Below are 13252 nucleotides of genomic sequence, written 5' to 3' on the forward strand. Positions count from 1 at the left end.
CCTGCAATGGGCGCTGCTCCGCCACGGGGCTGGCCTAGGAGGCCCCAGCAGGGACTCCTCACCGCAGGCTTAGCTGCTCCAGGGCCCCGCCTGCCACCCTCTTCGCTCCATCCCAAGGGCCCATGCCTGCCTCGCGCTTCCTGAGGCCATGAGCACTGGAAAGCCACCATCTTCCAGAGGCAGGGGCTCTAACTTCCGGCAGGGGCGGGACTTCCTGGGGAGAGCAGGGAGCAGGGAGTGGTGGGACTTCCTGGTGGAGGGCAGAGAGCAGCGAGGGGCGGGATGACGCCCCTTCTGGCCAGAGGGCAGCAGCCCCGGAAACGCGGTCACAGTGAGTCTCCTCTCAGAAGCCTGGTCCACTGATGTGCTGAGATCAGAGCTAGGCTCTCACTTCAAGTCTGGCGGGAAGGCAGTATGGAGGTTCCTCAAAAAATTGGAAATGGAACTCCCATTTGACCCTGTGATCCCACTTCTAGGAATATATCCCAAGAAACCAGAAACACCAATCAGAAAGGATATATGCACCCCGATGTTCATAGCAGCACAATTCACCATAGCTAAGATCTGGAAACAGCCTAAGTGCCCATCAGTAGATGAATGGATTAGAAAACTTTGGTACATCTACACGATGGAATACTATGCTGCTGTTAAAAAGAAGGAACTCTTACCATTTGCAACAGCATGGATGGAACTGGAGAGCATTATGCTAAGTGAAACAAGCCAGTCAATGAAGGAAAAATACCACATGATCTCACTCTTTCATGGATAATTAAGACCATTACAAACTTTTGAACAATAATAGATACAGAGGCAGAGCTGCCTCAAACTGATTGTCGGACTGCAGTGGGAAGACCAGGGAGGGTTGGGGGACTGGAGGGATGAGAGTAAGAGATCAACCGAAGGACTTGTATGCATCCATATAACCATAACTAATGGACATAAGACACTCGGGGGTAAGGGAGGGCAGGGGCTTGTTAAGGGCGGGGGGGGGGGGGGGAAAGGGACACTTATGTAATACCCTTTGTAATACTTTTAGCAAAAAATAAAAATTAAAAAAAAAAAGTCTGGCGGATCTGGCTTCTCCTATGGTGACTGGCACTTAGGGCATGTTAAGTGCATATTTGAGCAAAGATCAATTGAAATCAGGCAGCATGCAATCTAGTAGATAAAAAGGAGTTCTGTGAAGCTGTACAAAATGAAACATTTTTATAGCCAGAATAGAATGGGGAAAGAATGTTATAGTAAGCAGAGAAGTAGGCTGCTGGAGGCAAAGTTACATTTCTCTAGTCTAGGGGGTGGTGCGGGGCTATCTAGTGCTGATCAGGTGATTTCTGATTGACTGGTTTAAGAGTACATTTCTGGTTAAGTCTTGGCTTTGGTGATGTGGGACTTAGTAAAAGCAACTCCATTTTTGGCCTGTTGTCTTGTTTTTAACAATTCCCCTCCTTCTGATCAGATTATCAGCCACACAGAGAGATGTGGTCAATATTTAAGGCATTGGCATGATTCATGCTACTGATTTGGAGTCCTCCATTATTTTTTTTGCTGAGTCTGTGGGGTATTCACAGGTAATGCTGTCGGGTTCACATTTTTAAATCAGTCATTCTCCTTGCTCTTTTTTGATGTTCTAATCTTAGGGAGATCATCTTCTTGATGGTTACTGGCTGTGAACATGCGTTTACAACTTTTGAGGTACCAAGGAGACTAAGGATTATAAGCATGACTAGAGGTCAAGTGCACGAATTTGTACACATAAAGGGTCCAGCCTGCCTACCCTTATGGGGGCCATCTCAATGGGCCAGGGGGAGGGGATGAGAGAGTTTGGCCGGCTGGCTCCGCCCCCTGGGTCAAACTCCCAGTAGAGGGGCCAATTTGCATATTAGCCTTTTATTATATTGGGTAATTCTCAATGTCTGAAATTCACTTCAGAGCCAAACCAATTAGGATAAAGTAAGTTTTAAAAAGACCCAGTTATAAGGAGTGACTTTCTTAAGCCAACTGGCTTCTTCTTATGTAGCTAAGTCTCAACTTCCTCAGAAGTGGCAATCCAACCTATGAGGTTACCTTTCTGGCTCACGCATTTTGTAATAGAGATAACATGAGCTTATTTGACTTTTAGTAAACCTAGGTGGAATAAAGTATTATATTTAATTCTAATAACTCTAAAGACATGCCTGCTTTATTTAAACTAACAAACTTAAACTAGAAGTTTATCTTAGATCAAGTGACCTTGACAAACATTTGGTAAGACTCAAAGTCTTTGCTTTTTAGGTCGAATAAAGGTTAAACATTTAAAACAAAATAAATAAAACCTTTTATAATCTATTATCAAGAGCAGACCAATAGTCCAGGAACACTTTGTCCTCCTAGCTGATGAAAACAGTAGACTTACGTAAAACAAAAACTTAATTTTCTTTCATTATGTGTTTTTAGTAGTCTCTATATTTTTGAGGGTATATACTTGATCTCAATAGAGCTCTTTAAAAATGAATTTTGGCTATACCATTCAGAGAAAGAAAAAATGACCCATGTTTAACATATAAGTATGCATAGACATGCAAAAATATATAGACCAATGCTACCAGAGATCTTGTAGCTTTCATTTTAAAATCTTAACAATGAGACAGGTACAACAATGCACAGCTCACTAGTTTAAAAAGGAACAGTTGGATCAAAACTGTGTTTCTGGCAGATGGGTAAGTTAAGGTTACTTGGTCAAGTGACAGATGGCTGAAGCTTTTTGCTAATATTTGTGAAGGAGATTTTTAAGGTTTTTGTTTGTTCTTGACACATATAGCAGGTCATCGCATAATGTTTTGTTTAACACTAAACATTTTGTTATAACACTAATGAATTGCCCCAGGGATTTAACTCGTTTTTTATAATATATATATCAATAAGGCTGTGGTAAAATTGTAATTATTATGCATCATTTTGCTGCAGTTCCAAGAACCTATTGACATTGTTAAGTGAGGACTTAATATAATTTTATAAAGGCTGTGGACAAGATTTTCAAGAAGAGTGGCTTTATAAGAATCTATATTTTTAAAAGCCTCTTTCCCACTTTTATTTACCTCCATCTCCTTTGATTGTGGGCAGTGTTTTACTTACCTTTTGGGGTGTTTACATCATAAATAAGCTCTTCCTAAAATTGTTCATGTTTCTATTTCATAATCCATTAATTTTATTTTCTGCAAGTATAGATTTTTCATTGCACTCTAAAAACAAATTACTTTCTGACTAAAATGACAGATATTCCATTCTTATAGTAAATTCCCTTCATGTTCTATAATATAGCAGAAACACTCTACATACTAGCAAGTACTAAAACATTATTGTTTGCAAAAAGGCAGAGCTAGTCTCCTTTCAGCCTCTGATCATAGCTTGCCCATCCATCAGTTAGTACATCATCTTGTTTTATATGTGTCTCTATTTAAAGACATCGTAGTTGTGACTGGCTTTTTTCACCTAGCATAACATTTTGAAGTTTTATGTATGCTATATTCTAGTGTGTGGGTATACCACATGTTGTTTACCCATTTATCAGTTGATGAGTATTTCGGTTGTTTCCGGTTTGAGGCTCTTATGAATAACGCCGCTGTGAACATTGTGTACAAGTTTTTTGTGTGAACATGTTTCCATTTCTTTTGGGTATGTACCTAGACGTGGAACTTCTGGGCCATCGGGTGACTCTCGTTTTCCAACGTGGTCCCGCTATTTTACATTTTCACCAGCAATGTACGAGGGGTCCGATTTTTAAACATTCTCATGAATGTTTTTTATTTTATTTTATTTTTTTAATCTTTAATTTCTTTATTGGTTAAGGTATTACAAATGTGTCCTCGTCCCCCCAATAACCCCCAACCTCCCCACACACTCATGTTCTCATCCCCCTGTTGTCCATGTCCATTGGTTTGGCTTATAATGCATGCATACAAGTCCTTTGATTGATCTCTTCCCCTTACCCCCACCCTCCCCTACTTTCCCTCTGGGGATTGATAGTCTGATCACTGTTTCTCTCTCTTTGGATCTGTCCCTTTTCATCAGTCTATGTTGTTCTCTATATTCCACAAAGGAGTAAGATCATGTGGTATTTATCTTTCTCTGACTGGCTAATTTCACTTCGCATAATGCTGTCCAGTTCCATCCATGCTGTTGCAAATGGCAAGAATTCTTTCTTTTTTACCGCAGTGTAGTATTCCATTGTGTAGATGTACCACTGTTGTGTTTATTTTTTACTGCATTTCTGGGAAATGTCCCCCCCATAACTCCCGCATAGGCATTTCCCTGGAGGCACCTCCCTACAGAATGCAGATTAGTGACTGCCTGTGGTTAGGGTAGGAGGACAGGGTGGGGCACTGGGAAAGGGAGGCAACTGTTAATGGGTATGGGTTTAAAGTCCTACAATTGGCTCCTCTCTGAGAGGGCGTGGCTAGGCCCTAGGGGGCGTGGCTGGACTCTAGGGCGGGCCCAGCCAGCTTAAAACCCTGCTGAGGGGAGGCTGCCCACACTGTGGTGGCTGTTAAGTGTGGAGGCATGGAGGAGTGCGTTTGCCTCTGGGGAGTGGGCTCTTCGCTGGGATGTCGGTGTCATCAGGAGTGTCAGGGCCCAGCTGAGACCGCAGCGGCCGAGGGCAAGCCAGCTCTGGCAAAAAAGCACCTCGAGGCAGACAGGGAAGCGCGGTGCTGTGCGGGGAGTGGAGGAATCTCGAGCCCCATGCCGCCCCCGTACTGCTTGCTGCAGGGACCTGCCAGTGGAGATGCTAGTGAAAATCTTCGCCTTGCTCCCGGGCACCGACCTGCCCAGCCTGGCCCAGGCCTGCACCAAATTCCACCACATCCTGCACACTGACAGCATCTGGAGACGGCACTGCCAGGAAGAGTATGGCGTTCGTGAAACCTTGCAGAACCTGAAGATGATCGGTATATCTTATCGAGAAGTCTATGTGAAGCTGCTCCACCCATACAGAAACATTTTGGGATTGTGGCAGCTAGATAAAGACTATGGAACACTGCTGAATGTAGTGGTAGATGGCTTATGCATTACTGGTGGGATGTGCAGGCCTTCCCATAACACCCATGTGGATGACCCAATGCAATTCAAGCCCTCCTTTGGAATTGGCCAGACAGAGAGAAAATCAGCCAAGCTGGAGCACCTGGGCGACTTCTCCAGCTTTTCCCACAGCCGCCACCTGCAGATTCGGAAGGACAGGTTCAGCATCCTGTGGATCCAAAGAGACCACCGAATGGATTTACCACCACAGATTAGGAGAGAACGGGGGCTGGAGCTGGTGCGGGAAGACAGACAGCAGTATGACTGGGTGACCTACCGCCACCTCTACCTCCCACCAAGCCACCGGGCGACCTCATCAGGCCAGGCCTCTTCCAATCCAAAGACGAGAGCTTCAGACCAAAGAAGATTGCCATACTCAGCTTCCATGGGAAGTATGCCAGGGTCACGGAGATCAGGGGAGTGTTAATCTGGACGTTTGAGATCCACCTCAGGCGCGGCATCCAGCTGCGAGATGGCCTGAATTCCGCAACTTCAACGAGCTCTACCGCGTGGTCCAGGAGATTGACAAGCAGGTGATCTGGGAGCAGCAGCAGCAAGAAGACGGGACTGAGGAAAGCCAGGGCCATGGCTGGCAGAGCCCTGCCCAGCCCAGCGTCGGGGAGTCCGGGGCTGCAGCTTCGGAGGAGCAGCCTGCTCCGTTTGTTCTGCCTGTGGGCGTGAGCTCAAGAGACCAGAACTACCCCGGAACCTGCAGGATGTGTTTCTATGGCATGCACAATGTTATCTTAAGTGGCTTCCACAACCTCATGCGTCTCCCTGGAGTCGTCATCCTGTTCGATGAGAACCACCTCGGGTTCATCTCGCTGGAGGAGAAATACTTCATCCTGCTTGGCAGAGTCCAGAACACCTTCCAGAATGTGGAGGCGCCATCCCCGCAGGCCTGCCTGGAGCTGCTCTCGAACGTTCAGTCCAGACACCCTGTGATGAGCAGCTTCCATGCACTTTGAAGATTTGGCCTTCTGACCAGGTTACCCACCTTTGTTTGTTTTTTAAATCCTCACCTGAGGATATTTTCCCATTGATGTTTAGAGAGAGTGGGGGAGAGAGGGAAAGACAGAAATAATCCATGTGAAAGAAACACATCAGTTGTTTGCCTCCTGCCCAAGCCGGACCTGGGCCAGGCTGGGTATGAGCCAGCAACGGAGGTAGAAATAAACCTTAGACCAGTGGTCTCAACCTTCCTAATGCCGCGACCCTTTAATACAGTTCCTCATGTTGTGGCGACCCCCAATTTCATTGTTACCAGTTGAACATAATTAAAGCATAGTGATTAATCACAAAAACAATATGTGTTTTCCCATGGTCTTAGGTCTTCCCATCCAGGTCCAGGCTCTATCCACTGAGCCAAACGAGCTAGGGCTGAGCATGTCCTTTTAAAAAGAAAGAAAGTAAAAGGAAAGAGCCTAAAGGTAGATAGTGGTAATTGTTAGATTGTACAACTCTGAATATAATAAAAACCACTGAATTGTACATTATATTTTATGTTTTTAATTAAATCTTTATTGTTCAGGATTATTACAGTTGTTCTTCTTTTTTCCCCAAATAGCTCCCCTCCACCCAGTTCCCACCCCACCCTCTGCCCTTACCTCTCTTTCACACTGTCCTCATCCATAGGTGTATGATTTTCGTCCATTCTCTTCCTGCACCCCCACACCACTTTCCCCCTGAGAATAGTCAGTCCACTCCCTTTCTATGCCCCTGATTCTATTATATTCACCAGTTTATTCTGTTCATAAGATTATTTATTCACTTGATTTTTAGATTCACTTGTTGATAGATGTGTATTTGTTGTTCATAATTTGTATCTTTACCTTTTTCTCCTTCCTCTTCTTAAAGGATACCTTTCAGCATTTCATATAGTACTGGTTTGGTGGTGATGAACTCCTTTAGCTTTTTCTTATCTGTGAAGCTCTTTATCTGACCTTCAATTCTGAATGATAGCTTTGCTGGGTAAAATAAAGTTGGTTGTAGGTTCTTGGTATTCATCACTTTGAATATTTCTGGCCACTTCCTTCTGGCCTCCATAGTTTCTGTTGAGAAATCAGCTGACAGTCCTATGGTTACTCCCTTGTAAGTAGCTGACTGTTTTCCTCTTGCTGCTTTTAACACCTTTTGTACAGCTCACGAGCTTTCTCGTGTTTCGCGCGCCATCTGTTAAGGACCGCTCATGAGTTTTCTCGTTTTTCACGTGCCATCTGTTATAGACCTTAGATGTCAACACACTGTCTTGTCCACATCGAATGAAGCGATCTCATTGGTGGAAACCGTACAGGTCAATCTATGAAAAACTATATAATTGCACGAACACATAAAGCATTGCAGTTACATTGTATTTTGGTCATTCTGTCTGTTCAGAATGGTTTACATATTTTTAAATGGGTTTACTATTTTAACCAATAGGAGGGCAGAGCTGCATCTAACACATATGTTTGAATTTCACTCATTCCTCAATGACTCAAGTGACTTCTTTGCCATATGGAACTATTGGTTTTGAATACTGGAAGCAAAATTGTTTTTCTCAATTTTTATCTTATGTACAATTGAAATAAACTGGTACCATATTAACACAGGTTTAATCTGCATTGCTTACATTGCCCATCACTCTTTTTAAGTCTAAGCATTCAATAATGCATTAAGTGAAGTCTAGGTTTGTAGTACTTGCCATCTTCCCTGCTGTAAATGTTCTCATCATCATCAGTGTCAAACTGCTAAAATGATAGCACTGAACATGGACATGATAAGATATTTCAGTAGAACATCATATATTTTATTTCCAACATACTGATACAGTAGCAACAAATATGCTCAAGACAAGACCTTTCATAATTACAGAGTAAAATAATTGGGACGTGGCAAGTTTTATACATTACTAAAAGTTTGTTTAAGTACAATTGATTTAACTGTAAATTTTTTTAAACATTCACTTTTGGTGGTTCCATACATGCCTGCATCCCTGAACCCAACTTCCTCCTGCCCTCCTCAGTGCTTCTTCCTCGGCATATGGAATAACTGCTGCAAGGACATATTCCACCTTTGTAATCAGTTATTTGAAATATCCTCCCCAATAAAGAGAGAATATACAAATGGACTGTCACACCGTCACAGAGATGGCTGCGCCCACAGTGGAGGCCATGTTCTGTAATGAGCCTTAACAAGCAATCAGCAGGAACTTGAGGCTGCATGGCATCTGGCCGGGGCAGGGACCTGAGGTTGTGCACCCGACCCAGTGGGGCATGACAGGGGACCTCAGGCTGTGCCCCCTGCCCAGAAGGGCTAGACGCGGGACCCCATGTTATGCCCCCCTCCCCCACCCAGTGGGGCTTAACAGAAGAAGGTTGGGCCAGCCAGGTCTGGATCTTGTCCAATGGGAGTTGGACAAGATGGGTCTGGGTCTCAAGCAATTTTGAGGTGCCACGGGTGGACGGGCACTTGACTCTGGGTCCTGCAGTGCACCCCAGACTCTGACAGGAGGAATATTTTTCATATACATTTTACTAATTTTCTTTCATCTCTGACACATCTATTATAGAGAAAGGGCAAATAGCAATATTAAAATATTTCCTCCTCTTTGCCGAAACTGGTTTGTCTCGGTGGATAGAGCGTCAGCCTGTGGACTGAAAGGTCCCAGGTTTGATTCCGGTCAAGGGCATGTACCTGGGTTGCGGGCACATCCCCAGTGGGAGATGTGCAGGAGGCAGCTGATCGATGTTTCTCTCTCATCGATGTTTCTAACTCTCTATCTCTCTCCCTTCCTCTCTGTAAAAAATCAATAAAGTATATTTTTAAAATATTTCCTCCAATTAATTCCCTTTTAATTTGCACAAATTTTGTGCACTGGGCCACTAGTATCCATATAAAGGAAACACATATAAAACCCCATGAATCCTATTCTTGCCATACACCATTACCTATTATCATGGAGATTCTTGTATCTCTCCATTTCCCAGTACATTAGTGGGTTATTTTACTTAAAATCCCAGATATATGTGGCCATGCATGGATAGCACAGTGGGTCAGAGCCTCATCTTAGTAATGCCAACGTTGCATGTTCCATCCCAGGTCAGGACAATAACAAGATTCAACCAAAGAATGTATAAAATTCGCCGAAACAGGTTTGGCTCAGTGGATAGAGCGTCGGCCTGCGGACTGAAAGGTCCCAGGTTCGATTCTGGTCAAGGGCATGTACCTGGGTTGCAGGCACATCCCCAGTGGGAGATGTGCAGGAGGCAGCTGATTGATGTTTCTCTCTCATCGATGCTTCTAACTCTCTATCTCCCTCCCTTCCTCTCTGTAAAAAATCAATAAAACATATTTTAAAAAATTAGTGGAACAACAAATTGATCTTTCACCCTCTCTCCCCATTTTTCTCAGTCTCTAAAGTCAGTATGTTTGACTTATTCACCCAATCAGTCTACGCAGATGTGAACACCAGCACAGCCCAGGGGCCCCGTGGTGACCAGAAGCCAGGGTTCTCATGAGGGCAGAGCACGACATGACTGAGGTGACACAGGGGAGGTGCTGCTGTCAGTGTAACTCGTGCGAAACTGGGGTGAGCTACACAACCACCCACAAGGAATGATGACGTCAGTGTGCTCCCTGAAACTAAAACCAAAGTGACCAGGAGAAGCTTTGGGCCTGGACAAGCCCCTGTGGACTCTGCACCCTCCAGCCAGGTGTTGAGGTGGGGCTATTTTAGATTCAGGTGGTTGAGGAGCCCAGATTGCTCTCAGGTGTCAAGGCTGGGAGCCATGGTGGTAGCTGGGCAGGTGGGTGTGGGCAGGCAAAAGCCCAGAGCAGTTGCCAGGCAGAGCTGGTGCTGGGTCCTTTTGTGTGGATCTGAGGCTCTCTCTAGTCCAAACCCAGGCTGGTGGCCACTCTGTCCCATGGTTAGTGCAAAATGGACTAAGCTCTGCTGCACGGGTGACTGTGGGATCTGACTAGGAGTTGGCATTTCCTCCAAGAAAATTTATGATCAAGGAAGGTGCAAACTATTACCTATAATTAGTGCTTCCGCCATTGAGCTGCCCAGGGAGGGAGTGGGCGACCTCTGCACAGGCTGATTATCTGCCCAGCAGGAGGATTGCTGGCTGCTGAGCCAAGTGAGCCTCTGGTGGGTTGGGGTGTCTTCAAGTTTAGAGACTAAAGGAGGTGGTATATATTGATAAAACTGCTAAGAGAAAATGACCCTGATCTGTCCTTAATAGGTAAACATCCACCCAGACATGGCCAGTGTGCACAATGGTAAGAGCATCATCCCACACACCTGAAGGGGGTGCGTTAGATTCCAAGTCTTGGGCATGTACCTGGGTTGCAGGTTGGATCCCTGGCCCCCATTGGGGTACATGGTGGAAGCATGCAGTTGATGTGTCTCTCTCACATCAATGTTTCTCTCTCTTTCCCTACCCATCCCCTACCTTCTCTGTGAAAATCATAGAAAAATATCCAAATATGAGGATCTATATCATAAAAGGCCTGTGGTCATGATGCTGTAATGGCGTCATGACCAAATGAGCAGCAGCTCTCGTGGTGGGCAGGGAAGGGCAAGAGCTACTAGCCTTGGAGAGCTAAGAGCAGCAATGGGCGGGGTGGCCAGCTGTGGCTGGAGGAAGCGAGCTACTTGTACATGATTTCATGTGCACTCAGCCTCTAGTTAACAGTAAAAGGGAACCCCCCCACTGCGCTGAGATAGATTATCTGCCTGCACAGCCCACCCTTACTCATTCTTCTCTGTCTTTGCCTAGGATATTCCCACTGCCTTTGGGACATGGTCTGTCCTTTCCAGGGGTTGGCAAAGCAGAACCTGAGAAAAGGCCCTGGTAGGAATTTGGGTTCTGTGTCTGCCTGAGAGGAGCTGGCCAGGGCTCTTCTGTCTCTACCCAGAGGTCTCTCCAGGCTGCTCTTCCCCATCCCCAAGTCACCTGACCCACTGCAGCTGCACCTCCTTCTGTATCTGGGGGCACCTCCTGATTCTTTGGTTCCCCGGATCGGTTCATCTTTGGGAAGTCCTGCCTACAGCCATCCCACACACACCCCTGAGCCCCACTAGAATTGTTTGAGTCTCTGTTTTTGCATTTTTGGGATAATTTCCCACTTTGATTTAATTAAAAATAAAGCCCCCCATCCTTAGCCTTAGAACAGTATGCAAGTTATGAATGAGGCTGTGACAGTTACAAGCACAGGGACACCTGTGTCTCAGTCATTGAGAAGCACTGTTGAGACTGAGACCTGGGGTGAGAGGAAAATCTGGAACCTTTCACATGGTGCACATGCAGTGAAGTTGGCATTTCCCTACGTGGAGGTACACGGTCTCTGACCGAAGGTGCACTCAGGGAGAACAGGTGACTGAATTGCTTTAAAAGACCTGAGGCTGCTCCATAGGGCCTCTGTCATGTCACTTGAAAACCGTAGGCGTAGAGAAGATGGGAAATGGGGGTGGGGTTCACCTGGCAGGACAAGAACACGGCCCCATTCTGGGGACTAGGAGCCATGGAGAGACTCTGCTAGGGCAGGCCCACCACCCAGGAGACCCTGAGTCACGTGTTGTGGGTTTGAGCCTGGCTTCTCTCGCTGAGCATGTTGTCAGGTTGGCCATGTTGCAGTGTGAATGACCTGCGCGTGGACACATCTGCTGGCTATTTGCTGCCCAGTGGGTGGGCTATTGTGTGGTTCTCAAAAAGAGACACAAAACTCAAAACCTCTTTTATTTAAAAAGAAAAACATATGGAGAATCTTTTAGGTTAAAACAATAACAACAACAACAGAAAACCCTAAAGTATTCTCAAGGCTGCCTCAGGAGAAGATGTGTATCCTTCCACAGAGAGAGATGACTTCACATGTGCAGGAGGCCATTCGAACTAAACCCCACCCGGGCCCATTACTCCTTCCCTCTGCGGCTCTTCCTGTGGCCCTTCATAGATCGATTTGAGTGGCACCTGCATCTGTGACTATGGTGATGACCTGGGGACTTGGAGCAGGAGGTGTGTGGTCTATCTCAGGACCTGCAGTGGTGACTTCTTAGACTCCTACACTGATACCTCTCTGGGACACGAGGGGAAGGGCTCCTTCTTTTGAGACTGGGTCTCTGCCTACTGGGATCCCAGTACCAACTTCTTCTGTACCACAGGGTGGGAGAGCGATGGGGCTAGTCCAAGTTCCGGTAGCTTCTCCCCCGGTGATGGAGTGATGGTATCCTCTCCAACCTCACATCCTTTTCTTCCTGCTGTTCAGTGGACTTGACATCATCCATGTCCTGGTCCAGAGCACTAGCTGCAATTGCTCAGCTCCCTCGAGCACAAAGTGTTTCCGTTGCCAGGCCAGAATGACATCACGGACTCTCACTTTGAAGAAGTTTATCAATGAACTCATCTACATGCATCAGTTCAAACTTTGCATTTCAGTTCTGGCTCCTAATTATTCTGTTGACATTGACAGAGGCTCCAAGTACTTTTAGGAATCAATTGCATTGCCTGTCAGCCTCATGGAAAGTGCTCCCAACATGCAGGCAAAAAGAAGTCTTCATTTTTTATAAACTCAATAATGATGTCCTTCTCCGCCTGAATCTGAAGCCGTTTCAAGGTCAATCACAGAAAGGGAGACACTACCCACAAACCTTAATGCCATGACTTTATGGACCACAAGTCTGGGGGTCAGTCCAAAGCACTCCTCTCTCCAGTGCGGGACTCATAGATTTGAGTCCGAATGATCTTCACCTGATATGGAGGGAGGTGCCATGGATGCTCTGATCCTCCGTCACTATGAGGTTCACCATTTTTAGAGCCTGTTGCCCTTATTGCGTGCCTTCATTAGCTGCTTCTTGGATGTGCCCTGACTGAGGATCGGACCCACAACATGGACCTATCTGGATGACCCTCTAGCCACAGAGCTACGGGACCAGGGCTTGAATGAGTTCGCAGTGTCCTCCTTCTTATTTATCTCCTCTCAAAGGCACATACTCTGCTCCTCCCCCTCCCCCACCGTGACCCCTCCCCCAGGTGAGTCCTGCTGATCTGTAACCTACTCATATAGCATCAGCATTTCCCCACCCCAGCAGCGTGTGTCTTTGTGCAGAACCAGATTTCTCTTACATTTTATGAGGTTGAGTTTCTCACCCATTGCCTGTATCGCTCCCAGGCTTTGTTTACAGTCCTTGGAAAGACCTCATCCCTGTGTTGATTTTGGG

The 13252-nt window shown here is 45.9% G+C and overlaps 1 pseudogene; it reads right to left on the bottom strand.

Annotated features, from left to right (window-relative positions):
* Nucleotides 1-11947: 11947 nt before the first annotated feature.
* LOC139019306 (pre-mRNA-splicing factor 38A pseudogene) lies at nucleotides 11948-12841 on the bottom strand (annotated as a pseudogene).
* Between the last annotated feature and the right edge of the window lie 411 nt (nucleotides 12842-13252).

Source organism: Myotis yumanensis, unplaced genomic scaffold (genome assembly GCF_028538775.1).
Source record: "Myotis yumanensis isolate MYYU_CA2020_CCGP unplaced genomic scaffold, mMyoYum1.0.hap1 SCAF_11, whole genome shotgun sequence".
NCBI lineage: Eukaryota > Metazoa > Chordata > Mammalia > Chiroptera > Vespertilionidae > Myotis > Myotis yumanensis.